General features: G+C 45.4%; 9 non-coding genes and 1 pseudogene across 9 annotated transcripts; all 10 read left to right on the top strand.

Annotated features, from left to right (window-relative positions):
* The first annotated feature begins 1,197 nt into the window (after positions 1–1,197).
* Positions 1,198–1,390, top strand: LOC130318773 (U2 spliceosomal RNA). The gene has a single exon (XR_008865233.1). It is a non-coding gene; the product is annotated as a U2 spliceosomal RNA (small nuclear RNA).
* Positions 1,391–3,480: 2,090 nt separating this feature from the next.
* On the top strand, positions 3,481–3,671 carry LOC130318771 (U2 spliceosomal RNA). Its single transcript, XR_008865231.1, has one exon. It is a non-coding gene; the product is annotated as a U2 spliceosomal RNA (small nuclear RNA).
* A 2,085-nt stretch (positions 3,672–5,756) lies between these two features.
* On the top strand, positions 5,757–5,947 carry LOC130318770 (U2 spliceosomal RNA). Its single transcript, XR_008865230.1, has one exon. It is a non-coding gene; the product is annotated as a U2 spliceosomal RNA (small nuclear RNA).
* A 2,086-nt stretch (positions 5,948–8,033) lies between these two features.
* On the top strand, positions 8,034–8,224 carry LOC130318769 (U2 spliceosomal RNA). The gene has a single exon (XR_008865229.1). It is a non-coding gene; the product is annotated as a U2 spliceosomal RNA (small nuclear RNA).
* A 2,089-nt stretch (positions 8,225–10,313) lies between these two features.
* On the top strand, positions 10,314–10,473 carry LOC130318778 (U2 spliceosomal RNA; annotated as a pseudogene).
* A 692-nt stretch (positions 10,474–11,165) lies between these two features.
* LOC130318776 (U2 spliceosomal RNA) lies at positions 11,166–11,349 on the top strand. Its single transcript, XR_008865235.1, has one exon. It is a non-coding gene; the product is annotated as a U2 spliceosomal RNA (small nuclear RNA).
* A 6,920-nt stretch (positions 11,350–18,269) lies between these two features.
* LOC130318777 (U2 spliceosomal RNA) lies at positions 18,270–18,464 on the top strand. Its single transcript, XR_008865236.1, has one exon. It is a non-coding gene; the product is annotated as a U2 spliceosomal RNA (small nuclear RNA).
* Positions 18,465–20,554: 2,090 nt separating this feature from the next.
* LOC130318768 (U2 spliceosomal RNA) lies at positions 20,555–20,745 on the top strand. The gene has a single exon (XR_008865228.1). It is a non-coding gene; the product is annotated as a U2 spliceosomal RNA (small nuclear RNA).
* Positions 20,746–22,835: 2,090 nt separating this feature from the next.
* LOC130318767 (U2 spliceosomal RNA) lies at positions 22,836–23,026 on the top strand. Its single transcript, XR_008865227.1, has one exon. It is a non-coding gene; the product is annotated as a U2 spliceosomal RNA (small nuclear RNA).
* Positions 23,027–25,114: 2,088 nt separating this feature from the next.
* On the top strand, positions 25,115–25,305 carry LOC130318766 (U2 spliceosomal RNA). The gene has a single exon (XR_008865226.1). It is a non-coding gene; the product is annotated as a U2 spliceosomal RNA (small nuclear RNA).
* The last annotated feature ends 577 nt before the right edge of the window (positions 25,306–25,882 follow it).

Below are 25,882 nucleotides of genomic sequence, written 5' to 3'. Positions count from 1 at the left end.
ACATATTTGGCCTGCAACTTTCTGTGCGACAAATTCAGACAGGAAAAATCAGTATAAATCCTTAGAAAATTATCCCCCAGTGTCTCCATCTGCTGGCGGTATTGAATAAGCATTGCTGCACTGATGGGGTATGCATTAGACGAAAAAAAAGAAGAAAAAGAAGAATAATACGCCCAGAAAAGAGGCGAAAAGGAGAAAAACGTAAAAAAACGTGAAAAAAAAGTAAGAGGAAGAGAAGGGAAAAAAAGGTGGAAATGGGTTTAAAAGTGATTTCGGCGGAGAAATATATATATATATATATATATATATATATATATATATATACGCGCACACACACACATATATATAAACGTATTCTCCGTTGAGATATTGCAGCCGCTGCTGTGTCCAGGCCCAGGAGCCTTAGCACTGTGCTGTGATGTCACTCAATACCACTGACATCACTAGGTGTAAACAACATCTCTCCTTTGCTGTGTATGTGACTATGGAGCTGTTTGGTGATGTCGTCTATTATGGCCTTCATAGAAGCAACAGGAGATTGTTGCATCCATCTAGAACCCTCAGAACTACAGTGCTATGATGTCACTCACTTCCACAGGCCTTGCAGAGTGTAAACAACAACAACCCAGCTTTGTTGTGTATGTAACCATAGGGATTTGTGATGTCACCTAGAACCTTCACAGCAGCGACAGCTTTATGAGGAGCATCAGCACTGCTCTGCCTGAGCAGAACCATCACCGCCATAGGTTGTCAAATAACCCGGATTTAACCCACACAGGTAAGTCCAATGGGGTGCAGGCATGTCCTCTATGCTTACAGCTTCCCGTGGGTGTTGGTTTGATACCGTTTGGGGACAGCCAAGGAGGCATCTGCAGGCAACAAAGGTAGGTGTGTGCTTGTGTGTGTGTTTCCTATGCAGATCCTAAGCCCAGTGTCACATGCAAGTAGGAGGAGTAAGAAGGGTTCCTGGCAAATCCGGGTTATGGATTGCATTTAAAAAGGCCCCGTGGGAGTGCAATGGGCCCCTGTCTTGCTGCTTAGCAATAATGGTATGGGTTTAGGTTCTGCTGTGTGTACTGGTGGTTGACTGCCCCCCAGCCCAGAGTGTGCATGGAAAATTGTCTGGCAGCCTCCCTGACAGCAAGCAGTGATAGTGCCCATGAAGGGGACCTTGTTGGGCCCGCCCCTTTCACGGTTATCGCTTCTCGGCCTTTTGGCTAAGATCAAGTGTAGTATCTGTTCTTATCAGTTTAATATCTGATACGTCCCCTATCTGGGGACCATATATTAAATGGATTTTTTTGAGAACGGGGGCCGATTTCGAAGCTTGCTTCCGTCGCCCTATGCATTGACCCGATATGGCAGTATCTTCGGGTACAGTGCACCACCCCCTTACAGGGTTAAAAAGAAAGATTCCTACTTTCATTGCTACCTGCTTGCTGGCTAGCCAGCTAGCCAGCCCTGTGGGCCTTGCTGCTGCTGCTGCAGCCAAAAAACAAAAGGTGGTGCTGCTGCTGCTTCTGCTGCTTCTGCTTCTGCTTGTGTCTGGCCGCTGTTGGAGCGTCCAGGCACAGGACTTCTGCTGCTGCTGACTAAATGGCCTCCTTAATTGGATCATTTGAGTAGCCAGCACACCTGTGCAGGTAGGGCATGACATGATAGGCAGCTGCCTTGATAGCGGGTGGGTGCTGAATGTTCCTAATTGACAAAATAAGATTAATGCTTATGAAGAAATATAAAATCTCATCCCTTCCCCAATATCGCGCCACACCCCTACCCCTTAATTCCCTGGTTGAACTTGATGGACATATGTCTTTTTTCGACCGTACTAACTATGTAACTATGTAACATAACATGGGGGGGGTCTCCTGGCTGTTCACACAGGTGTGTCATTGCTGTACATTGACCATGCATTGCTTCTGTGGTATTGCAAAGGCAAAGACAAATGCTTCCAGCCATCCATTGCACTAATGGATTGGTCATCAGCTGGCTGTCTATGTCCCGCATCAATATAGACCAAAGTACAGAGGGTTAGGCTATGCTATTGTGCACCTACCTGATGCATCAGAAGGTGCGAGGCCCTTGCTAAATTCTGTGCACAGACTTTGAGATCTATACTTTAGACTGTATCTAAACCTGCTCCAACATGGACTGACATTCTGGCCTACTTTCAGCCGATGCGACTTGTCTGTCGCTGAACAGTCGCTTTTTATGTATTCAGCACCTATGTATAATGTTGTAAAAATGCTCTAGAAGCTAAAGTCGCAGAAATGTCACACATATTTGGCCTGCAACTTTCTGTGCGACAAATTCAGACAGGAAAAATCAGTATAAATCCTTAGAAAATTATCCCCCAGTGTCTCCATCTGCTGGCGGTATTGAATAAGCATTGCTGCACTGATGGGGTATGCATTAGACGAAAAAAAAGAAGAAAAAGAAGAATAATACGCCCAGAAAAGAGGCGAAAAGGAGAAAAACGTAAAAAAACGTGAAAAAAAAGTAAGAGGAAGAGAAGGGAAAAAAAGGTGGAAATGGGTTTAAAAGTGATTTCGGCGGAGAAATATATATATATATATATATATATATATATATATATATATATATATACGCGCACACACACACATATATATAAACGTATTCTCCGTTGAGATATTGCAGCCGCTGCTGTGTCCAGGCCCAGGAGCCTTAGCACTGTGCTGTGATGTCACTCAATACCACTGACATCACTAGGTGTAAACAACATCTCTCCTTTGCTGTGTATGTGACTATGGAGCTGTTTGGTGATGTCGTCTATTATGGCCTTCATAGAAGCAACAGGAGATTGTTGCATCCATCTAGAACCCTCAGAACTACAGTGCTATGATGTCACTCACTTCCACAGGCCTTGCAGAGTGTAAACAACAACAACCCAGCTTTGTTGTGTATGTAACCATAGGGATTTGTGATGTCACCTAGAACCTTCACAGCAGCGACAGCTTTATGAGGAGCATCAGCACTGCTCTGCCTGAGCAGAACCATCACCGCCATAGGTTGTCAAATAACCCGGATTTAACCCACACAGGTAAGTCCAATGGGGTGCAGGCATGTCCTCTATGCTTACAGCTTCCCGTGGGTGTTGGTTTGATACCGTTTGGGGACAGCCAAGGAGGCATCTGCAGGCAACAAAGGTAGGTGTGTGCTTGTGTGTGTGTTTCCTATGCAGATCCTAAGCCCAGTGTCACATGCAAGTAGGAGGAGTAAGAAGGGTTCCTGGCAAATCCGGGTTATGGATTGCATTTAAAAAGGCCCCGTGGGAGTGCAATGGGCCCCTGTCTTGCTGCTTAGCAATAATGGTATGGGTTTAGGTTCTGCTGTGTGTACTGGTGGTTGACTGCCCCCCAGCCCAGAGTGTGCATGGAAAATTGTCTGGCAGCCTCCCTGACAGCAAGCAGTGATAGTGCCCATGAAGGGGACCTTGTTGGGCCCGCCCCTTTCACGGTTATCGCTTCTCGGCCTTTTGGCTAAGATCAAGTGTAGTATCTGTTCTTATCAGTTTAATATCTGATACGTCCCCTATCTGGGGACCATATATTAAATGGATTTTTGAGAACGGGGGCCGATTTCGAAGCTTGCTTCCGTCGCCCTATGCATTGACCCGATATGGCAGTATCTTCGGGTACAGTGCACCACCCCCTTACAGGGTTAAAAAGAAAGATTCCTACTTTCATTGCTACCTGCTTGCTGGCTAGCCAGCTAGCCAGCCCTGTGGGCCTTGCTGCTGCTGCTGCAGCCAAAAAACAAAAGGTGGTGCTGCTGCTGCTTCTGCTGCTTCTGCTTCTGCTTGTGTCTGGCCGCTGTTGGAGCGTCCAGGCACAGGACTTCTGCTGCTGCTGACTAAATGGCCTCCTTAATTGGATCATTTGAGTAGCCAGCACACCTGTGCAGGTAGGGCATGACATGATAGGCAGCTGCCTTGATAGCGGGTGGGTGCTGAATGTTCCTAATTGACAAAATAAGATTAATGCTTATGAAGAAATATAAAATCTCATCCCTTCCCCAATATCGCGCCACACCCCTACCCCTTAATTCCCTGGTTGAACTTGATGGACATATGTCTTTTTTCGACCGTACTAACTATGTAACTATGTAACATAACATGGGGGGGGTCTCCTGGCTGTTCACACAGGTGTGTCATTGCTGTACATTGACCATGCATTGCTTCTGTGGTATTGCAAAGGCAAAGACAAATGCTTCCAGCCATCCATTGCACTAATGGATTGGTCATCAGCTGGCTGTCTATGTCCCGCATCAATATAGACCAAAGTACAGAGGGTTAGGCTATGCTATTGTGCACCTACCTGATGCATCAGAAGGTGCGAGGCCCTTGCTAAATTCTGTGCACAGACTTTGAGATCTATACTTTAGACTGTATCTAAACCTGCTCCAACATGGACTGACATTCTGGCCTACTTTCAGCCGATGCGACTTGTCTGTCGCTGAACAGTCGCTTTTTATGTATTCAGCACCTATGTATAATGTTGTAAAAATGCTCTAGAAGCTAAAGTCGCAGAAATGTCACACATATTTGGCCTGCAACTTTCTGTGCGACAAATTCAGACAGGAAAAATCAGTATAAATCCTTAGAAAATTATCCCCCAGTGTCTCCATCTGCTGGCGGTATTGAATAAGCATTGCTGCACTGATGGGGTATGCATTAGACGAAAAAAAAGAAGAAAAAGAAGAATAATATGCCCAGAAAAGAGGCGAAAAGGAGAAAAACGTAAAAAAACGTGAAAAAAAAGTAAGAGGAAGAGAAGGGAAAAAAAGGTGGAAATGGGTTTAAAAGTGATTTCGGCGGAGAAATATATATATATATATATATATATATATATATATATATATATACGCGCACACACACACATATATATAAACGTATTCTCCGTTGAGATATTGCAGCCGCTGCTGTGTCCAGGCCCAGGAGCCTTAGCACTGTGCTGTGATGTCACTCAATACCACTGACATCACTAGGTGTAAACAACATCTCTCCTTTGCTGTGTATGTGACTATGGAGCTGTTTGGTGATGTCGTCTATTATGGCCTTCATAGAAGCAACAGGAGATTGTTGCATCCATCTAGAACCCTCAGAACTACAGTGCTATGATGTCACTCACTTCCACAGGCCTTGCAGAGTGTAAACAACAACAACCCAGCTTTGTTGTGTATGTAACCATAGGGATTTGTGATGTCACCTAGAACCTTCACAGCAGCGACAGCTTTATGAGGAGCATCAGCACTGCTCTGCCTGAGCAGAACCATCACCGCCATAGGTTGTCAAATAACCCGGATTTAACCCACACAGGTAAGTCCAATGGGGTGCAGGCATGTCCTCTATGCTTACAGCTTCCCGTGGGGTTGGTTTGATACCGTTTGGGGACAGCCAAGGAGGCATCTGCAGGCAACAAAGGTAGGTGTGTGCTTGTGTGTGTGTTTCCTATGCAGATCCTAAGCCCAGTGTCACATGCAAGTAGGAGGAGTAAGAAGGGTTCCTGGCAAATCCGGGTTATGGATTGCATTTAAAAAGGCCCCGTGGGAGTGCAATGGGCCCCTGTCTTGCTGCTTAGCAATAATGGTATGGGTTTAGGTTCTGCTGTGTGTACTGGTGGTTGACTGCCCCCCAGCCCAGAGTGTGCATGGAAAATTGTCTGGCAGCCTCCCTGACAGCAAGCAGTGATAGTGCCCATGAAGGGGACCTTGTTGGGCCCGCCCCTTTCACGGTTATCGCTTCTCGGCCTTTTGGCTAAGATCAAGTGTAGTATCTGTTCTTATCAGTTTAATATCTGATACGTCCCCTATCTGGGGACCATATATTAAATGGATTTTTGAGAACGGGGGCCGATTTCGAAGCTTGCTTCCGTCGCCCTATGCATTGACCCGATATGGCAGTATCTTCGGGTACAGTGCACCACCCCCTTACAGGGTTAAAAAGAAAGATTCCTACTTTCATTGCTACCTGCTTGCTGGCTAGCCAGCTAGCCAGCCCTGTGGGCCTTGCTGCTGCTGCTGCAGCCAAAAAACAAAAGGTGGTGCTGCTGCTGCTTCTGCTGCTTCTGCTTCTGCTTGTGTCTGGCCGCTGTTGGAGCGTCCAGGCACAGGACTTCTGCTGCTGCTGACTAAATGGCCTCCTTAATTGGATCATTTGAGTAGCCAGCACACCTGTGCAGGTAGGGCATGACATGATAGGCAGCTGCCTTGATAGCGGGTGGGTGCTGAATGTTCCTAATTGACAAAATAAGATTAATGCTTATGAAGAAATATAAAATCTCATCCCTTCCCCAATATCGCGCCACACCCCTACCCCTTAATTCCCTGGTTGAACTTGATGGACATATGTCTTTTTTCGACCGTACTAACTATGTAACTATGTAACATAACATGGGGGGGGTCTCCTGGCTGTTCACACAGGTGTGTCATTGCTGTACATTGACCATGCATTGCTTCTGTGGTATTGCAAAGGCAAAGACAAATGCTTCCAGCCATCCATTGCACTAATGGATTGGTCATCAGCTGGCTGTCTATGTCCCGCATCAATATAGACCAAAGTACAGAGGGTTAGGCTATGCTATTGTGCACCTACCTGATGCATCAGAAGGTGCGAGGCCCTTGCTAAATTCTGTGCACAGACTTTGAGATCTATACTTTAGACTGTATCTAAACCTGCTCCAACATGGACTGACATTCTGGCCTACTTTCAGCCGATGCGACTTGTCTGTCGCTGAACAGTCGCTTTTTATGTATTCAGCACCTATGTATAATGTTGTAAAAATGCTCTAGAAGCTAAAGTCGCAGAAATGTCACACATATTTGGCCTGCAACTTTCTGTGCGACAAATTCAGACAGGAAAAATCAGTATAAATCCTTAGAAAATTATCCCCCAGTGTCTCCATCTGCTGGCGGTATTGAATAAGCATTGCTGCACTGATGGGGTATGCATTAGACGAAAAAAAAGAAGAAAAAGAAGAATAATACGCCCAGAAAAGAGGCGAAAAGGAGAAAAACGTAAAAAAACGTGAAAAAAAAGTAAGAGGAAGAGAAGGGAAAAAAAGGTGGAAATGGGTTTAAAAGTGATTTCGGCGGAGAAATATATATATATATATATATATATATATATATATATATATATACGCGCACACACACACATATATATAAACGTATTCTCCGTTGAGATATTGCAGCCGCTGCTGTGTCCAGGCCCAGGAGCCTTAGCACTGTGCTGTGATGTCACTCAATACCACTGACATCACTAGGTGTAAACAACATCTCTCCTTTGCTGTGTATGTGACTATGGAGCTGTTTGGTGATGTCGTCTATTATGGCCTTCATAGAAGCAACAGGAGATTGTTGCATCCATCTAGAACCCTCAGAACTACAGTGCTATGATGTCACTCACTTCCACAGGCCTTGCAGAGTGTAAACAACAACAACCCAGCTTTGTTGTGTATGTAACCATAGGGATTTGTGATGTCACCTAGAACCTTCACAGCAGCGACAGCTTTATGAGGAGCATCAGCACTGCTCTGCCTGAGCAGAACCATCACCGCCATAGGTTGTCAAATAACCCGGATTTAACCCACACAGGTAAGTCCAATGGGGTGCAGGCATGTCCTCTATGCTTACAGCTTCCCGTGGGTGTTGGTTTGATACCGTTTGGGGACAGCCAAGGAGGCATCTGCAGGCAACAAAGGTAGGTGTGTGCTTGTGTGTGTGTTTCCTATGCAGATCCTAAGCCCAGTGTCACATGCAAGTAGGAGGAGTAAGAAGGGTTCCTGGCAAATCCGGGTTATGGATTGCATTTAAAAAGGCCCCGTGGGAGTGCAATGGGCCCCTGTCTTGCTGCTTAGCAATAATGGTATGGGTTTAGGTTCTGCTGTGTGTACTGGTGGTTGACTGCCCCCCAGCCCAGAGTGTGCATGGAAAATTGTCTGGCAGCCTCCCTGACAGCAAGCAGTGATAGTGCCCATGAAGGGGACCTTGTTGGGCCCGCCCCTTTCACGGTTATCGCTTCTCGGCCTTTTGGCTAAGATCAAGTGTAGTATCTGTTCTTATCAGTTTAATATCTGATACGTCCCCTATCTGGGGACCATATATTAAATGGATTTTTGAGAACGGGGGCCGATTTCGAAGCTTGCTTCCGTCGCCCTATGCATTGACCCGATATGGCAGTATCTTCGGGTACAGTGCACCACCCCCTTACAGGGTTAAAAAGAAAGATTCCTACTTTCATTGCTACCTGCTTGCTGGCTAGCCAGCTAGCCAGCCCTGTGGGCCTTGCTGCTGCTGCTGCAGCCAAAAAACAAAAGGTGGTGCTGCTGCTGCTTCTGCTGCTTCTGCTTCTGCTTGTGTCTGGCCGCTGTTGGAGCGTCCAGGCACAGGACTTCTGCTGCTGCTGACTAAATGGCCTCCTTAATTGGATCATTTGAGTAGCCAGCACACCTGTGCAGGTAGGGCATGACATGATAGGCAGCTGCCTTGATAGCGGGTGGGTGCTGAATGTTCCTAATTGACAAAATAAGATTAATGCTTATGAAGAAATATAAAATCTCATCCCTTCCCCAATATCGCGCCACACCCCTACCCCTTAATTCCCTGGTTGAACTTGATGGACATATGTCTTTTTTCGACCGTACTAACTATGTAACTATGTAACATAACATGGGGGGGGTCTCCTGGCTGTTCACACAGGTGTGTCATTGCTGTACATTGACCATGCATTGCTTCTGTGGTATTGCAAAGGCAAAGACAAATGCTTCCAGCCATCCATTGCACTAATGGATTGGTCATCAGCTGGCTGTCTATGTCCCGCATCAATATAGACCAAAGTACAGAGGGTTAGGCTATGCTATTGTGCACCTACCTGATGCATCAGAAGGTGCGAGGCCCTTGCTAAATTCTGTGCACAGACTTTGAGATCTATACTTTAGACTGTATCTAAACCTGCTCCAACATGGACTGACATTCTGGCCTACTTTCAGCCGATGCGACTTGTCTGTCGCTGAACAGTCGCTTTTTATGTATTCAGCACCTATGTATAATGTTGTAAAAATGCTCTAGAAGCTAAAGTCGCAGAAATGTCACACATATTTGGCCTGCAACTTTCTGTGCGACAAATTCAGACAGGAAAAATCAGTATAAATCCTTAGAAAATTATCCCCCAGTGTCTCCATCTGCTGGCGGTATTGAATAAGCATTGCTGCACTGATGGGGTATGCATTAGACGAAAAAAAAGAAGAAAAAGAAGAATAATACGCCCAGAAAAGAGGCGAAAAGGAGAAAAACGTAAAAAAACGTGAAAAAAAAGTAAGAGGAAGAGAAGGGAAAAAAAGGTGGAAATGGGTTTAAAAGTGATTTCGGCGGAGAAATATATATATATATATATATAATATATATATATATATATATATATACGCGCACACACACACATATATATAAACGTATTCTCCGTTGAGATATTGCAGCCGCTGCTGTGTCCAGGCCCAGGAGCCTTAGCACTGTGCTGTGATGTCACTCAATACCACTGACATCACTAGGTGTAAACAACATCTCTCCTTTGCTGTGTATGTGACTATGGAGCTGTTTGGTGATGTCGTCTATTATGGCCTTCATAGAAGCAACAGGAGATTGTTGCATCCATCTAGAACCCTCAGAACTACAGTGCTATGATGTCACTCACTTCCACAGGCCTTGCAGAGTGTAAACAACAACAACCCAGCTTTGTTGTGTATGTAACCATAGGGATTTGTGATGTCACCTAGAACCTTCACAGCAGCGACAGCTTTATGAGGAGCATCAGCACTGCTCTGCCTGAGCAGAACCATCACCGCCATAGGTTGTCAAATAACCCGGATTTAACCCACACAGGTAAGTCCAATGGGGTGCAGGCATGTCCTCTATGCTTACAGCTTCCCGTGGGTGTTGGTTTGATACCGTTTGGGGACAGCCAAGGAGGCATCTGCAGGCAACAAAGGTAGGTGTGTGCTTGTGTGTGTGTTTCCTATGCAGATCCTAAGCCCAGTGTCACATGCAAGTAGGAGGAGTAAGAAGGGTTCCTGGCAAATCCGGGTTATGGATTGCATTTAAAAAGGCCCCGTGGGAGTGCAATGGGCCCCTGTCTTGCTGCTTAGCAATAATGGTATGGGTTTAGGTTCTGCTGTGTGTACTGGTGGTTGACTGCCCCCCAGCCCAGAGTGTGCATGGAAAATTGTCTGGCAGCCTCCCTGACAGCAAGCAGTGATAGTGCCCATGAAGGGGACCTTGTTGGGCCCGCCCCTTTCACGGTTATCGCTTCTCGGCCTTTTGGCTAAGATCAAGTGTAGTATCTGTTCTTATCAGTTTTCATGCTGGTGGGGATGGGTGCTGCATGGAGGATGCAGGTGTACCAGGGCTTTCCGGGGCTGGTTCTGAGAAATCAGCTCGACGGCTGCCCCGATGTGACCTGTTCCCTCCGGGTCTCGCCATGAGGCTGAGAGGGTCTAGAGCCGAGGTACTTTTGTGCCTCGGGGAGTGGTGACCCCGAGGTGCCGAAACTCACTGGGAGAATAGGCTCACTGAGTTGAAGCACGGGCACCATAATCTCTTCACCTTGTGGCACTCACCTCTTGATTCCCGGCCTTCTGGCTAGGATCAGAGAAATTTTTATAGATCCGGCCGGATGTCCGGGCAGTATATCTGCACACATTCACTTATTTATTTATTTTTTGTCTCACTGTGTCACTTTTTGCGTGTTGTGTGTTCACAGGATTTGTCAGGATGCGGTAGCCCTTCTGGGTGTCCCTCCTGGCGGTCTAGGGGAGGTGTGTGTGGCCATTAGGTTCCGCACCTCCCTGCAAACACCCCGGGTACTCCTGCTTCGCAGGGTACCTACCGTAATCGGCTCTGCGGGCAGATACCTTGGCTAACGCCAAGGGGGATGCCGGGAGCATTTGTGGTCTCCTAGTAGCTTCGGCGAAAAGGGACATCGAACCTGGAACCTCGCAGGTACCTTTTGGTCCGGAGGCGAAGGGTAAGGTTTGTTGGGGGGCCTCTCTCCTATCGGAGAAGGGCTTGCGATAGACCGCATCCTTTGTGCACGTTTTTTTAGTGTAACACGTTTGCACTTTTTCTTGCACTTTGGGTGAATCGAAAGCACGTTCCTCGGCTTTAAAAAAAAAAAAAAAAAAAAAATCTGTTCTTATCAGTTTAATATCTGATACGTCCCCTATCTGGGGACCATATATTAAATGGATTTTTGAGAACGGGGGCCGATTTCGAAGCTTGCTTCCGTCGCCCTATGCATTGACCCGATATGGCAGTATCTTCGGGTACAGTGCACCACCCCCTTACAGGGTTAAAAAGAAAGATTCCTACTTTCATTGCTACCTGCTTGCTGGCTAGCCAGCTAGCCAGCCCTGTGGGCCTTGCTGCTGCTGCTGCAGCCAAAAAACAAAAGGTGGTGCTGCTGCTGCTTCTGCTGCTTCTGCTTCTGCTTGTGTCTGGCCGCTGTTGGAGCGTCCAGGCACAGGACTTCTGCTGCTGCTGACTAAATGGCCTCCTTAATTGGATCATTTGAGTAGCCAGCACACCTGTGCAGGTAGGGCATGACATGATAGGCAGCTGCCTTGATAGCGGGTGGGTGCTGAATGTTCCTAATTGACAAAATAAGATTAATGCTTATGAAGAAATATAAAATCTCATCCCTTCCCCAATATCGCGCCACACCCCTACCCCTTAATTCCCTGGTTGAACTTGATGGACATATGTCTTTTTTCGACCGTACTAACTATGTAACTATGTAACATAACATGGGGGGGGTCTCCTGGCTGTTCACACAGGTGTGTCATTGCTGTACATTGACCATGCATTGCTTCTGTGGTATTGCAAAGGCAAAGACAAATGCTTCCAGCCATCCATTGCACTAATGGATTGGTCATCAGCTGGCTGTCTATGTCCCGCATCAATATAGACCAAAGTACAGAGGGTTAGGCTATGCTATTGTGCACCTACCTGATGCATCAGAAGGTGCGAGGCCCTTGCTAAATTCTGTGCACAGACTTTGAGATCTATACTTTAGACTGTATCTAAACCTGCTCCAACATGGACTGACATTCTGGCCTACTTTCAGCCGATGCGACTTGTCTGTCGCTGAACAGTCGCTTTTTATGTATTCAGCACCTATGTATAATGTTGTAAAAATGCTCTAGAAGCTAAAGTCGCAGAAATGTCACACATATTTGGCCTGCAACTTTCTGTGCGACAAATTCAGACAGGAAAAATCAGTATAAATCCTTAGAAAATTATCCCCCAGTGTCTCCATCTGCTGGCGGTATTGAATAAGCATTGCTGCACTGATGGGGTATGCATTAGACGAAAAAAAAGAAGAAAAAGAAGAATAATATGCCCAGAAAAGAGGCGAAAAGGAGAAAAACGTAAAAAAACGTGAAAAAAAAGTAAGAGGAAGAGAAGGGAAAAAAAGGTGGAAATGGGTTTAAAAGTGATTTCGGCGGAGAATATATATATATATATATATATATATATATATATATATATATATATATATACGCGCACACACACACATATATATAAACGTATTCTCCGTTGAGATATTGCAGCCGCTGCTGTGTCCAGGCCCAGGAGCCTTAGCACTGTGCTGTGATGTCACTCAATACCACTGACATCACTAGGTGTAAACAACATCTCTCCTTTGCTGTGTATGTGACTATGGAGCTGTTTGGTGATGTCGTCTATTATGGCCTTCATAGAAGCAACAGGAGATTGTTGCATCCATCTAGAACCCTCAGAACTACAGTGCTATGATGTCACTCACTTCCACAGGCCTTGCAGAGTGTAAACAACAACAACCCAGCTTTGTTGTGTATGTAACCATAGGGATTTGTGATGTCACCTAGAACCTTCACAGCAGCGACAGCTTTATGAGGAGCATCAGCACTGCTCTGCCTGAGCAGAACCATCACCGCCATAGGTTGTCAAATAACCCGGATTTAACCCACACAGGTAAGTCCAATGGGGTGCAGGCATGTCCTCTATGCTTACAGCTTCCCGTGGGTGTTGGTTTGATACCGTTTGGGGACAGCCAAGGAGGCATCTGCAGGCAACAAAGGTAGGTGTGTGCTTGTGTGTGTGTTTCCTATGCAGATCCTAAGCCCAGTGTCACATGCAAGTAGGAGGAGTAAGAAGGGTTCCTGGCAAATCCGGGTTATGGATTGCATTTAAAAAGGCCCCGTGGGAGTGCAATGGGCCCCTGTCTTGCTGCTTAGCAATAATGGTATGGGTTTAGGTTCTGCTGTGTGTACTGGTGGTTGACTGCCCCCCAGCCCAGAGTGTGCATGGAAAATTGTCTGGCAGCCTCCCTGACAGCAAGCAGTGATAGTGCCCATGAAGGGGACCTTGTTGGGCCCGCCCCTTTCATGGTTATCGCTTCTCGGCCTTTTGGCTAAGATCGGGGTTTATTGCCTCGGTCGGCGCTGAGGGTGCGAGTGAACTGCGCCGCGACTAGCTGCGTAGGTGATCAAGACTGTGGTACTCGTTACCGACAGATTTGGAAAGATGGCTGGATCCAACATGTCTGCAGTGGAGAAGACCGTACGCATCAAGGTGCTAACCACGGATCGTCTAAGAAACAGCATTGAATACATCGGCCATACCATTGTGGAGCGACTGGCAGGATTTTCCTTGAGCGACCTCTTTTGTGTCCAGGAGAACAAGCGCCAAGGTATTTATGACGTGTCCTTCTTATATGATGCTGACTGCCAGAACTTTTATGAGTGCTTAAAACGGAACAGTGGAAGTGAGGTTTTGCGGGATGTGTCCTTTTATCCCCTTTTTGAAATGGGGACAAAGACTTTGTTTATCCACATGTACAATCCGTTTGTTGATGTCTCTATGATTAAGAACTTCTTGAGCATCTATTGTGAGTCTATTGCTGGTGGTACTAAGCAGACAAGCAGCATTGGTGTATTTAATGGCACGTATAAGTTCTTTGTGAAGTTGCGGCTTGATGGAGATTGCATTGGAGGCGTTAAGCACCCTCCGGCGAACTTTACCATTGCTGGTTTCAGAGGTTATCTCTATTACTACGGACAGCCATCTTTCTGTAGAAATTGTCTATTGTTTGGACATGTGAAGGAGGCCTGCCCTGGCAGTAAGAAATGCAGGAACTGTAAGCAACCGGGGCATGAGGCGGGTGCATGTCCACACCCGAGGACCTGTGACCTATGTGGGGAAGCTGGCCATGTGTACAAGAACTGTCCAGTGTTGAAGAGGAGGGAGGAGGAGAGGAGAATGGAAGAGGAAATGGTGGAGAGGAGGAGGGCAGCTGCAGCTGCGGCTGCAGTGGTTCCTGCAAGAGAGAGCGTTATTATTGGAGAGGTACAGAGTCCTGTGGTGGTAGAGGAGCAAGTGAAGGTGGTGGAGGAGGAGCAAATGGCGGTGCAAGTGGAAGAAGGGGAGATTGAGGATGCTCCCAGTCCCCCGGCTGAGGAGTCGCCGCAAATTGAAGAGTGGTCTTCTTCTGAGGGTGAAGACCGTGAGGAGAGACATAGAGAGAGAGAGGATGACTTTGATCTTTTTCGTCCCCCCAAGAAGACGGCTAGGAAGCTTTCTGGTGGACAGATGGAGTCGACGCTGGTGGCTACGGACAATCGGTATCAACCGCTATCTGAGAGCGACATGGATGCGTGCTCTGCGGGAGAAGCTTCTCCCACACCGCTGAGGAAAGCTACCTAAATAACTTTCTTCTTTTCTGTCAAATTCTTCCTTAGGGTTGTTAAGATGGTGGTATGTCTTTTTTAGTCGGTTCTATAAACGTTAGAGTCTTTAGAAGTAAAGTCAGAAGGACAGTAATTTTGGAGGACTTGGCAGGGAAAAAAGCGGACATTATTTGTTTGCAGGAATGTGGGCTAAATGATATTCCGGGGAAGGGAGAATGGGCTTATGGTCCTGCTGTTTGGTCGGTGTCTGGGCATAATAGGAATGATGGGGTAGGGGTGCTTTTTAAGAGCTTTAAGTTTGAAGTTTGTAGTTATGTGGTAATAGAGGAGGGGAGGTGTATCATGGTGGAGGTTAAGGTGCAGGGGGTTAAATTTAGGTTGATAAATGTGTATGCGCCGGTAAGGAGGGAGGAGCGGGTGGGGTTGTTGGAGGTAATTAAGAGGTTTCTGCCGGGTAAAATACCTTTGGTGTGGGTGGGGGATTTCAATTGTGAAATTGAGGGGAATGTGGATGTGTGACTTTAAGTTAAAGGATGTGGCTGAAGCGTGTGGAGTGTGTCCTTTGTTAGATACATATTATTCTGATAGTGGAAGTCATAGTTCCAGACTTGATATGTGTTTTGTGTCTAAGGGTGTGTTATGTAAGAATTATATGCAAGAAAAAGTAGGATATTCAGATCATGAGTATGTGTGTTGTGAGTTAGTATTGGATGCAGATTGTGTGAGTGGGAGGGGTGTATGGAAATTAAATGTTAAATTGTTGGAAGTGGAAGGAGTGTATGATAGATATGTTAATAAGTATAGGGGTTGGTGTAAGGAAAAGAATGATTTTCCTGATATATTGTGTTGGTGGGAATGGGTTAAGGGTCAAACAAAAGTTTTCTTTAAAAGAGAGGGATATAAGCGGAATGCTGGGAGGAAGAAGAAGTATGAATGGTTGAATAAAAGATTGGTGTTTCTCAATAAGTTAAAGAAGTATGGCTGGAGTGTGGGTGAGCAGATTGAGGTTGTGAAGAGTGATCTAAAAAATTGGTTGAATGAGAAAGGTAAAGAGTTGATGTATCAAGCAAAACTTGATAAGTTAGAGAAAGATGAGAAATGTTCGAGATATTTCTTTAAAAAAGTTATTGGGAAGAGAGAGGATATGGTAAGAGTGTATGATGATGATGGCTGTCTGGTTAAAGGTAAAGCTGTGTTGGGAGTGGTTAAAAATTTTTATGAAGAGTTGTATGCGGTAAAAGATTGTGAAGAGGACTTGCAGGATGAAGTGTTGAGAGTGCTTGATAAGAGGGTGGATGGTAGTGAATATGGGACTCTGATGAGAGAGATTGGAGAGGAGGAAGTGAAGAGGACTGTGGATAGTATGTCAAGAAATAAAACGCCTGGAGAGGATGGGTTGCCTGTTGAATTTTATGCTTGGATTTGGGATGTTGTGAAGGATGATTTGGTGGAAGTGTATAGGTATATGTGGAGGAAGGAGAGAATGGTGGAAAGTATGAAGAGTGGAGTGGTTGTGTTGATTTATAAGAAAGGTGATGTGAATGATGTGAGGAATTGGAGGCCGATAACTTTGTTGAATGTAGATTATAAGGTGTTTGCTAAAATAATTACAAATAGGATGAGAGATGTGGTTGAGCAGGTGATTGGAGAAGAACAAGTGTGTGGAGTGCCTGGGAGAAGAATAAATGAAAATTTGTGTTTGTTGAGAGATTTGTTATGGGATAGTATGAGTAGGAAACAGGAGGTTAGAGTGATGTCGATAGATTTTGAAAAGGCGTTTGATCGTCTGTCACATAGGTTTTTGTTTAGAGTATTAGTGAGAATGGGATTCCCGGGTGATTTTGTAAATGTTGTAAGGATGCTGTATGATGGAGCATATAGTAAGGTTTTGATAAACGGTTGGATGTCTGAGAAGGTGAAAGTATGTTCTGGTGTAAGGCAGGGTTGTCCGTTGTCCCCTATGGCTTTTATATGTGCTATGGAGCCATTATTAGAGATGTTGCGGCGGGATAAGTGTGTTAGAGGGTTAAAAATTCCAGGGAGTGGTGGGAGAGAAGTCAAAGCTTTGGCCTACATGGATGATGTGTGTATTTTGGGAGAGTCTGTGGCTGTTATGAGAAGGGCAAAGTTACTAGTTGGATTGTTTTGTGGAGCGTCTGGGTTTAAGGTGAATTGGGACAAAAGTGAGTATAAATGTTTTGGTAGTATGCAAGGAAGTGAGGATGTGGGTATGAAGAATATTGAAGGTGGTATTCAGGTTTTAGGTGTTAAAATGGATGAAAGATTGGATGGGAGAGAAAGTTGGGATGATGTAGAGAAGAGAGTGTCCAAAAAATTGAGTCTTTGGAGGTTGAGAGATTTGTCTATGGTTGGGAAAGTGCTGGTTGTGAAAAGTGTAATATTGCCTATTTTATTGTATGTGGCAATAGTGTTTCCGCCAAGTTATATGGTTTTAAGGAAGTTAAAAAGAATTTTGTTTGTGTTTTTTTGGGGTACAAAAGTGGAAAGAGTGAGGAGAGAAGTTGTGATGAAGGATGGTAGTAAGGGTGGAATGGGATTTCCAAATCTAGATGTGTATTTGGGGGTGAATGTGGTGTTTGCGGTTAGAAGGATGATGAGAGGAGAAAAGAATTTTGCATGTATGTTGAGATATTTAGGTGGGCGTGTGTTATGCAAATTAGGTTGGCTGGAGAGAGATTTGAGAGTGCCTTATGCGTTTGTGTGCCCGAGTTGGTATTTGTATGTGGAAAAGTTTTTGGAGAGTTATAGGTTGATTGGTGTGAGAAAGGAGTTGTTTGAAAGTAAGAAGAATGTGTTTGGGTATGTCGCCGCAAGTGAGGTGGAGTGTCCGATTAATATGGTAAGAGGCCAGGATGTGTCTAAGGTGTGGAAGAGTTTAATGACAGATGGAATATCAAATAGACAGAGAGAGATAGGATGGCAGTGTTTGCATGGAGCCCTACCAGTAAGAGAGTTCCAAAGGAATAGAGGTATTGGAAGGAGTGAAATATGTCCGAGGGAAGATTGTAGTGGGGTTGAAAGTGTGATGCATGTGATTTGGAATTGTGACATGGCTCAGAATGTATGGAGAGGGATAGGTCCGTTGTGTAAGGAGTTGACTGGGATAAATAGGTTCTCATATGAGGTTGTGATGTTTGGTCTTAGTATGATTGGAAGAAAGAATGAAAGGGTGTTGTTTGTGTTGTTGGCGATTGTGAAGGAAGTCTTGTGGGATGTTAGAAATTTATATGTGTTTAAGAGAAAAGATGTGACTGTGGAAGGAAGTTTAAGAATGATTCTGGATAGGTTGTACACCGTTTATTTACGTGATAAAAAGAAATTAGGTGAAATAGATGCAGAGGGGATATGGAAATTTTTGAAGTGGAGACATGTTGTAAGGGTGTAATGGTGATGGTATTTGAATTTGTTTTGAATTTGCTTTGAACAAATAAAGAATGACCTAATGATGAGTTAGACTTTACCATGAGTCAAAAATGACGCGTTATCTAAGTGGTGTTTAGTCTAAACCTGAAGGTTTATAAAAAAAAATAAAAAATAAAAAAAAAAAAAAAATCTGTTCTTATCAGTTTAATATCTGATACGTCCCCTATCTGGGGACCATATATTAAATGGATTTTTGAGAACGGGGGCCGATTTCGAAGCTTGCTTCCGTCGCCCTATGCATTGACCCGATATGGCAGTATCTTCGGGTACAGTGCACCACCCCCTTACAGGGTTAAAAAGAAAGATTCCTACTTTCATTGCTACCTGCTTGCTGGCTAGCCAGCTAGCCAGCCCTGTGGGCCTTGCTGCTGCTGCTGCAGCCAAAAAACAAAAGGTGGTGCTGCTGCTGCTTCTGCTGCTTCTGCTTCTGCTTGTGTCTGGCCGCTGTTGGAGCGTCCAGGCACAGGACTTCTGCTGCTGCTGACTAAATGGCCTCCTTAATTGGATCATTTGAGTAGCCAGCACACCTGTGCAGGTAGGGCATGACATGATAGGCAGCTGCCTTGATAGCGGGTGGGTGCTGAATGTTCCTAATTGACAAAATAAGATTAATGCTTATGAAGAAATATAAAATCTCATCCCTTCCCCAATATCGCGCCACACCCCTACCCCTTAATTCCCTGGTTGAACTTGATGGACATATGTCTTTTTTCGACCGTACTAACTATGTAACTATGTAACATAACATGGGGGGGGTCTCCTGGCTGTTCACACAGGTGTGTCATTGCTGTACATTGACCATGCATTGCTTCTGTGGTATTGCAAAGGCAAAGACAAATGCTTCCAGCCATCCATTGCACTAATGGATTGGTCATCAGCTGGCTGTCTATGTCCCGCATCAATATAGACCAAAGTACAGAGGGTTAGGCTATGCTATTGTGCACCTACCTGATGCATCAGAAGGTGCGAGGCCCTTGCTACATTCTGTGCACAGACTTTGAGATCTATACTTTAGACTGTATCTAAACCTGCTCCAACATGGACTGACATTCTGGCCTACTTTCAGCCGATGCGACTTGTCTGTCGCTGAACAGTCGCTTTTTATGTATTCAGCACCTATGTATAATGTTGTAAAAATGCTCTAGAAGCTAAAGTCGCAGAAATGTCACACATATTTGGCCTGCAACTTTCTGTACGACAAATTCAGACAGGAAAAATCAGTATAAATCCTTAGAAAATTATCCCCCAGTGTCTCCATCTGCTGGCGGTATTGAATAAGCATTGCTGCACTGATGGGGTATGCATTAGACGAAAAAAAAGAAGAAAAAGAAGAATAATACGCCCAGAAAAGAGGCGAAAAGGAGAAAAACGTAAAAAAACGTGAAAAAAAAGTAAGAGGAAGAGAAGGGAAAAAAAGGTGGAAATGGGTTTAAAAGTGATTTCGGCGGAGAAATATATATATATATATATATATATATATATATATATATATATATATACGCGCACACACACACATATATATAAACGTATTCTCCGTTGAGATATTGCAGCCGCTGCTGTGTCCAGGCCCAGGAGCCTTAGCACTGTGCTGTGATGTCACTCAATACCACTGACATCACTAGGTGTAAACAACATCTCTCCTTTGCTGTGTATGTGACTATGGAGCTGTTTGGTGATGTCGTCTATTATGGCCTTCATAGAAGCAACAGGAGATTGTTGCATCCATCTAGAACCCTCAGAACTACAGTGCTATGATGTCACTCACTTCCACAGGCCTTGCAGAGTGTAAACAACAACAACCCAGCTTTGTTGTGTATGTAACCATAGGGATTTGTGATGTCACCTAGAACCTTCACAGCAGCAACAGCTTTATGAGGAGCATCAGCACTGCTCTGCCTGAGCAGAACCATCACCGCCATAGGTTGTCAAATAACCCGGATTTAACCCACACAGGTAAGTCCAATGGGGTGCAGGCATGTCCTCTATGCTTACAGCTTCCCGTGGGTGTTGGTTTGATACCGTTTGGGGACAGCCAAGGAGGCATCTGCAGGCAACAAAGGTAGGTGTGTGCTTGTGTGTGTGTTTCCTATGCAGATCCTAAGCCCAGTGTCACATGCAAGTAGGAGGAGTAAGAAGGGTTCCTGGCAAATCCGGGTTATGGATTGCATTTAAAAAGGCCCCGTGGGAGTGCAATGGGCCCCTGTCTTGCTGCTTAGCAATAATGGTATGGGTTTAGGTTCTGCTGTGTGTACTGGTGGTTGACTGCCCCCCAGCCCAGAGTGTGCATGGAAAATTGTCTGGCAGCCTCCCTGACAGCAAGCAGTGATAGTGCCCATGAAGGGGACCTTGTTGGGCCCGCCCCTTTCACGGTTATCGCTTCTCGGCCTTTTGGCTAAGATCAAGTGTAGTATCTGTTCTTATCAGTTTAATATCTGATACGTCCCCTATCTGGGGACCATATATTAAATGGATTTTTGAGAACGGGGGCCGATTTCGAAGCTTGCTTCCGTCGCCCTATGCATTGACCCGATATGGCAGTATCTTCGGGTACAGTGCACCACCCCCTTACAGGGTTAAAAAGAAAGATTCCTACTTTCATTGCTACCTGCTTGCTGGCTAGCCAGCTAGCCAGCCCTGTGGGCCTTGCTGCTGCTGCTGCAGCCAAAAAACAAAAGGTGGTGCTGCTGCTGCTTCTGCTGCTTCTGCTTCTGCTTGTGTCTGGCCGCTGTTGGAGCGTCCAGGCACAGGACTTCTGCTGCTGCTGACTAAATGGCCTCCTTAATTGGATCATTTGAGTAGCCAGCACACCTGTGCAGGTAGGGCATGACATGATAGGCAGCTGCCTTGATAGCGGGTGGGTGCTGAATGTTCCTAATTGACAAAATAAGATTAATGCTTATGAAGAAATATAAAATCTCATCCCTTCCCCAATATCGCGCCACACCCCTACCCCTTAATTCCCTGGTTGAACTTGATGGACATATGTCTTTTTTCGACCGTACTAACTATGTAACTATGTAACATAACATGGGGGGGGTCTCCTGGCTGTTCACACAGGTGTGTCATTGCTGTACATTGACCATGCATTGCTTCTGTGGTATTGCAAAGGCAAAGACAAATGCTTCCAGCCATCCATTGCACTAATGGATTGGTCATCAGCTGGCTGTCTATGTCCCGCATCAATATAGACCAAAGTACAGAGGGTTAGGCTATGCTATTGTGCACCTACCTGATGCATCAGAAGGTGCGAGGCCCTTGCTAAATTCTGTGCACAGACTTTGAGATCTATACTTTAGACTGTATCTAAACCTGCTCCAACATGGACTGACATTCTGGCCTACTTTCAGCCGATGCGACTTGTCTGTCGCTGAACAGTCGCTTTTTATGTATTCAGCACCTATGTATAATGTTGTAAAAATGCTCTAGAAGCTAAAGTCGCAGAAATGTCACACATATTTGGCCTGCAACTTTCTGTGCGACAAATTCAGACAGGAAAAATCAGTATAAATCCTTAGAAAATTATCCCCCAGTGTCTCCATCTGCTGGCGGTATTGAATAAGCATTGCTGCACTGATGGGGTATGCATTAGACGAAAAAAAAGAAGAAAAAGAAGAATAATACGCCCAGAAAAGAGGCGAAAAGGAGAAAAACGTAAAAAAACGTGAAAAAAAAGTAAGAGGAAGAGAAGGGAAAAAAAGGTGGAAATGGGTTTAAAAGTGATTTCGGCGGAGAAATATATATATATATATATATATATATATATATATATATATATATATACGCGCACACACACACATATATATAAACGTATTCTCCGTTGAGATATTGCAGCCGCTGCTGTGTCCAGGCCCAGGAGCCTTAGCACTGTGCTGTGATGTCACTCAATACCACTGACATCACTAGGTGTAAACAACATCTCTCCTTTGCTGTGTATGTGACTATGGAGCTGTTTGGTGATGTCGTCTATTATGGCCTTCATAGAAGCAACAGGAGATTGTTGCATCCATCTAGAACCCTCAGAACTACAGTGCTATGATGTCACTCACTTCCACAGGCCTTGCAGAGTGTAAACAACAACAACCCAGCTTTGTTGTGTATGTAACCATAGGGATTTGTGATGTCACCTAGAACCTTCATAGCAGCGACAGCTTTATGAGGAGCATCAGCACTGCTCTGCCTGAGCAGAACCATCACCGCCATAGGTTGTCAAATAACCCGGATTTAACCCACACAGGTAAGTCCAATGGGGTGCAGGCATGTCCTCTATGCTTACAGCTTCCCGTGGGTGTTGGTTTGATACCGTTTGGGGACAGCCAAGGAGGCATCTGCAGGCAACAAAGGTAGGTGTGTGCTTGTGTGTGTGTTTCCTATACAGATCCTAAGCCCAGTGTCACATGCAAGTAGGAGGAGTAAGAAGGGTTCCTGGCAAATCCGGGTTATGGATTGCATTTAAAAAGGCCCCGTGGGAGTGCAATGGGCCCCTGTCTTGCTGCTTAGCAATAATGGTATGGGTTTAGGTTCTGCTGTGTGTACTGGTGGTTGACTGCCCCCCAGCCCAGAGTGTGCATGGAAAATTGTCTGGCAGCCTCCCTGACAGCAAGCAGTGATAGTGCCCATGAAGGGGACCTTGTTGGGCCCGCCCCTTTCACGGTTATCGCTTCTCGGCCTTTTGGCTAAGATCAAGTGTAGTATCTGTTCTTATCAGTTTAATATCTGATACGTCCCCTATCTGGGGACCATATATTAAATGGATTTTTGAGAACGGGGGCCGATTTCGAAGCTTGCTTCCGTCGCCCTATGCATTGACCCGATATGGCAGTATCTTCGGGTACAGTGCACCACCCCCTTACAGGGTTAAAAAGAAAGATTCCTACTTTCATTGCTACCTGCTTGCTGGCTAGCCAGCTAGCCAGCCCTGTGGGCCTTGCTGCTGCTGCTGCAGCCAAAAAACAAAAGGTGGTGCTGCTGCTGCTTCTGCTGCTTCTGCTTCTGCTTGTGTCTGGCCGCTGTTGGAGCGTCCAGGCACAGGACTTCTGCTGCTGCTGACTAAATGGCCTCCTTAATTGGATCATTTGAGTAGCCAGCACACCTGTGCAGGTAGGGCATGACATGATAGGCAGCTGCCTTGATAGCGGGTGGGTGCTGAATGTTCCTAATTGACAAAATAAGATTAATGCTTATGAAGAAATATAAAATCTCATCCCTTCCCCAATATCGCGCCACACCCCTACCCCTTAATTCCCTGGTTGAACTTGATGGACATATGTCTTTTTTCGACCGTACTAACTATGTAACTATGTAACATAACATGGGGGGGGTCTCCTGGCTGTTCACACAGGTGTGTCATTGCTGTACATTGACCATGCATTGCTTCTGTGGTATTGCAAAGGCAAAGACAAATGCTTCCAGCCATCCATTGCACTAATGGATTGGTCATCAGCTGGCTGTCTATGTCCCGCATCAATATAGACCAAAGTACAGAGGGTTAGGCTATGCTATTGTGCACCTACCTGATGCATCAGAAGGTGCGAGGCCCTTGCTAAATTCTGTGCACAGACTTTGAGATCTATACTTTAGACTGTATCTAAACCTGCTCCAACATGGACTGACATTCTGGCCTACTTTCAGCCGATGCGACTTGTCTGTCGCTGAACAGTCGCTTTTTATGTATTCAGCACCTATGTATAATGTTGTAAAAATGCTCTAGAAGCTAAAGTCGCAGAAATGTCACACATATTTGGCCTGCAACTTTCTGTGCGACAAATTCAGACAGGAAAAATCAGTATAAATCCTTAGAAAATTATCCCCCAGTGTCTCCATCTGCTGGCGGTATTGAATAAGCATTGCTGCACTGATGGGGTATGCATTAGACGAAAAAAAAGAAGAAAAAGAAGAATAATATGCCCAGAAAAGAGGCGAAAAGGAGAAAAACGTAAAAAAACGTGAAAAAAAAGTAAGAGGAAGAGAAGGGAAAAAAAGGTGGAAATGGGTTTAAAAGTGATTTCGGCGGAGAAATATATATATATATATATATATATATATATATATATATATATATACGCGCACACACACACATATATATAAACGTATTCTCCGTTGAGATATTGCAGCCGCTGCTGTGTCCAGGCCCAGGAGCCTTAGCACTGTGCTGTGATGTCACTCAATACCACTGACATCACTAGGTGTAAACAACATCTCTCCTTTGCTGTGTATGTGACTATGGAGCTGTTTGGTGATGTCGTCTATTATGGCCTTCATAGAAGCAACAGGAGATTGTTGCATCCATCTAGAACCCTCAGAACTACAGTGCTATGATGTCACTCACTTCCACAGGCCTTGCAGAGTGTAAACAACAACAACCCAGCTTTGTTGTGTATGTAACCATAGGGATTTGTGATGTCACCTAGAACCTTCACAGCAGCGACAGCTTTATGAGGAGCATCAGCACTGCTCTGCCTGAGCAGAACCATCACCGCCATAGGTTGTCAAATAACCCGGATTTAACCCACACAGGTAAGTCCAATGGGGTGCAGGCATGTCCTCTATGCTTACAGCTTCCCGTGGGTGTTGGTTTGATACCGTTTGGGGACAGCCAAGGAGGCATCTGCAGGCAACAAAGGTAGGTGTGTGCTTGTGTGTGTGTTTCCTATGCAGATCCTAAGCCCAGTGTCACATGCAAGTAGGAGGAGTAAGAAGGGTTCCTGGCAAATCCGGGTTATGGATTGCATTTAAAAAGGCCCCGTGGGAGTGCAATGGGCCCCTGTCTTGCTGCTTAGCAATAATGGTATGGGTTTAGGTTCTGCTGTGTGTACTGGTGGTTGACTGCCCCCCAGCCCAGAGTGTGCATGGAAAATTGTCTGGCAGCCTCCCTGACAGCAAGCAGTGATAGTGCCCATGAAGGGGACCTTGTTGGGCCCGCCCCTTTCACGGTTATCGCTTCTCGGCCTTTTGGCTAAGATCAAGTGTAGTATCTGTTCTTATCAGTTTAATATCTGATACGTCCCCTATCTGGGGACCATATATTAAATGGATTTTTGAGAACGGGGGCCGATTTCGAAGCTTGCTTCCGTCGCCCTATGCATTGACCCGATATGGCAGTATCTTCGGGTACAGTGCACCACCCCCTTACAGGGTTAAAAAGAAAGATTCCTACTTTCATTGCTACCTGCTTGCTGGCTAGCCAGCTAGCCAGCCCTGTGGGCCTTGCTGCTGCTGCTGCAGCCAAAAAACAAAAGGTGGTGCTGCTGCTGCTTCTGCTGCTTCTGCTTCTGCTTGTGTCTGGCCGCTGTTGGAGCGTCCAGGCACAGGACTTCTGCTGCTGCTGACTAAATGGCCTCCTTAATTGGATCATTTGAGTAGCCAGCACACCTGTGCAGGTAGGGCATGACATGATAGGCAGCTGCCTTGATAGCGGGTGGGTGCTGAATGTTCCTAATTGACAAAATAAGATTAATGCTTATGAAGAAATATAAAATCTCATCCCTTCCCCAATATTGCGCCACACCCCTACCCCTTAATTCCCTGGTTGAACTTGATGGACATATGTCTTTTTTCGACCGTACTAACTATGTAACTATGTAACATAACATGGGGGGGGTCTCCTGGCTGTTCACACAGGTGTGTCATTGCTGTACATTGACCATGCATTGCTTCTGTGGTATTGCAAAGGCAAAGACAAATGCTTCCAGCCATCCATTGCA

The sequence above is a fragment of the Hyla sarda genome, unplaced genomic scaffold, assembly GCF_029499605.1.
Source record: "Hyla sarda isolate aHylSar1 unplaced genomic scaffold, aHylSar1.hap1 scaffold_2072, whole genome shotgun sequence".
Lineage (NCBI taxonomy): Eukaryota > Metazoa > Chordata > Amphibia > Anura > Hylidae > Hyla > Hyla sarda.
This window is presented reverse-complemented; position numbering and strand designations above follow the sequence as displayed.